Here is a 3,309-nt window from a genome sequence, read left to right as displayed (position 1 = left end):
ACTTGTGTCTGTTTATGGCATTTCTGTGCCAGTCTACACCGACAGACTTTCTTAGTTGGTCAACCCATTATGTTCTCTTCCTTCAGCTACTTCTTTTACAATCTTTTCCTCAGTTATTCTTAATGTCCATCTATTGTCTGTCATTCTCATTACATATCCAGACCATGTCCATTTCTTTTTCTTACATGTTTTTAGAATAACCTTCTCTTTAGTTTGCTCTCATATCTCTTAGTGTTATCCCCATCATTATTCTTTCTATAACTCTTTGAGTTGTAACTAGCCTATGTTCTAAGGATTTAGTGAGGCTCCAAGTTTCTGATGTATATGTTAATACTGGTAGTACCACCTCATTAAATACTTTTTTTTTTACTGAGAACGTGGCTTTTTAACTTTCATAATCTTATTTTTTTTTAACCAAATGCTCTCCATCCCATGCTTATCCTTCTTTTAATTTCGGTATCGTGTCCTGGGGAAACACTTACTGTCTGTCCTCAGTACATATGTGCATTGTCAATCTCTAGACTCGAGTTTAGAGGCTCGTCCAAACTTTTATTTGTTGTCTCTCTGCCTTTTCATTGAATGTTATCTCAGTTTTACTCACATTCATGTTCAGCCATACATTTCTGCTTTCTCTATTCAAATCTTATATAATCTTTTGTAATTTCCCCCATGATTCACTAACCACAACTGTCATCTGCAAATCATTAATATTGATTCCTACATTTCCCAAATCTAAATTCTTAAAACCTTCTAGACAAGATGTGAATAATTTAGGAGATGGGGTCACCCTATCTAACTCCTTTCTCAAATGGAATTTTCTTACTATCTTCATGCAATTTTAGGATTGCTGTATCTCCTGTATATATATATCTTCAAGTGTTCTACCATAAGATTCTTCTATTCCTTGTTTTTTGGAGGGCTTTCATTACTGCTGAGGTTTTAACAGAATTAAAAGCCTTCTCATAATCTATAAATACCATACATAGTGATTTGTCATACACTGTTGATTTTTCCTTAAGCTGATTAGTTACGTGGATATGGTCAGTTGTTGAATACCCATTTCTGAAACCTGCCTGCTCTCTTGCTTGATTAAAGTCTAGCTGTGTTTCTATTGTTGATTTTTTAAGTAAGAGATCTCAAAGCGTTGTTGTTGATGGGCACCATAGTGAGTATAGGAATGTGATACCCGGTGTTCCACAGGGTAGTATTCTTGGCCCATTACTTTTCATACTATATACACATGACATGTGGTTTGGCCTAGAAAACAAGCTTGTTGCATATGCAGATGATGTTACTCTCTTTGCATCAATTCCATCCCCTGAATGTAGATCTGGGGTTGGTGAATCCTTTAATAGAGATTTAGCTAAAATTAGTGAATGGTGCAAATTATGGGGTATGAAGTTGAATCCTAACAAAACTCAAAGTATGATTGTAAGTAGGTCAAGGACGGTGGCTCCTTAACATCCGGATCTCAGTATTGATAATGTTTCTTTAAATTTGCATGACTCTTTTAAAATTTTAGGTGTGATTCTCGACAGCAACTTTACTTTTGAGAAACACATTAGGTCTGCGTCTTCTTCAATTGCACAAAAAAAATTGGCTTATTGAGAGAGTCTTTCAAGATTTTCGGTGATCAATCTATTCTGAAGAAGTGTATTAATTCTTTCATTCTACCTTGTTTTGAGTATTGTTCTCCTGTCTGGTCTTCAGCTGCTGATTCTCATCTTAATTTGTTGGACAGAAACTTACGGTCTATTAAATTTCTTATTCCTGATCTAGATATTAATCTTTGGCACCGTCGTTCAATTAGTTCATTATGCATGTTGCATAAGATTTTTCATAACTCTGACCATCCTTTATATTCAGATCTTCCCGGACAATTCTATCCTGTTCGTAATACTAGGCAGGCAGTTAATTCTAATAGCCAGGCCTTCTCCATCATGAGGCTCAATACTACACAGTATTCTAGAAGTTTTATTTCAGCTGTTACCAAGTTGTGGAATGATCTTCCTAATCGGGTAGTTGAATCAGTAGAACTTCAAAAGTTCAAAGTTAGAGAAAATGTTTTTATGTTGACCAGGCTGATATGAGTCTTTTTATAGTTTATATATGACATATCGGTTTTTGACGTTGTTAATAGTTTATATATGACATATCTATTTTGAAGTTGTTACTGTTTTTAGAATGATTTATTGTTAATTTGTTCTCTTAATTTATTTATTTCCTTATTTCCTTTCCTCACTGGGCTATTTTTCCCTATTGGACCCCTTGAGCTTATAGCATCTTGCTTTTCCAACTATGGTTGTAGCTTGGCTAGTAACAATAATAATAATATGCTCTTTATAGATATTATATATATTGCAGTAAGTAACCTTACTGTGCAGAAATTTTTCAGACCTTTTGTGATATATATTTTTTGTGAATTAGTATAATGATAAAGTTTTTCCAAGCTGTAGGTATAGAGCATTCTTGAAGACATTTTGTGCAGACCAGCGAGCTTACTGCTATGAAGTCTCCTCCATCTATTATTAAATCAACTGTTAGGCCATCTTCTCCTACTGTTTTGTCTCTTTTCATGCCTTTTAATGCTTTCTTTACTTCTCCTACTGTTAAAATTGGTACCGGCTATTGTGTTTTATTATTTCTATTGATGAAGTTATTTCTTATATTAATATTACCGCCCAATTTCCATAACTCCCATATTATCTAAAGTTTTTGAACGTCTTCTGGCAAAACGTCTTAATAGGTTTGCTGAAGGTAATCATCTACTCCCTAGTTTGCAATTTGGTTTTCGTAAAGGCCTTGGAGCATGTGATGCCCTTCTTACAATCTCCAATGCTGTACAGAAATCCCTTGATTGTGGTCGGGAAGTTCGTATGATTGGCCTTGATTTTAGTGCTGCCTTTGACCGTGTTAATCATGAGGCCCTTGTTTTCAAACTGAAACAGTTGGGAGTGGGTGGGTCGTTTCTTAGCATAATTATTGATTTTTTAAGTAATAGATCTCAAAGAGTTGTTGTTGATGGGCACCATAGTGATTATAGGAATGTGATATCCGGTGTTCCACAGGGTAGTGTTCTTGGCCCATTACTTTTCATGACATGTGGTTTGGCCTAGAAAACAAGCTTGTTGCATATGCAGATGATGCTACTCTCTTTGCATCAATTCCATCCCCTGAATGTAGATCTAGGGTTGGTGAATCCCTTAATAGAGATTTAGCTAGAATTAGTGCATGGTGCAAATTATGGGGTATGAAGTTGAATCCTAACAAAACTCAAAGTATGATTGTAAGTAGGTCAAGGACGGTGGC

The sequence above is a fragment of the Palaemon carinicauda genome, chromosome 33, assembly GCF_036898095.1.
Source record: "Palaemon carinicauda isolate YSFRI2023 chromosome 33, ASM3689809v2, whole genome shotgun sequence".
NCBI lineage: Eukaryota > Metazoa > Arthropoda > Malacostraca > Decapoda > Palaemonidae > Palaemon > Palaemon carinicauda.
This window is presented reverse-complemented; position numbering follows the sequence as displayed.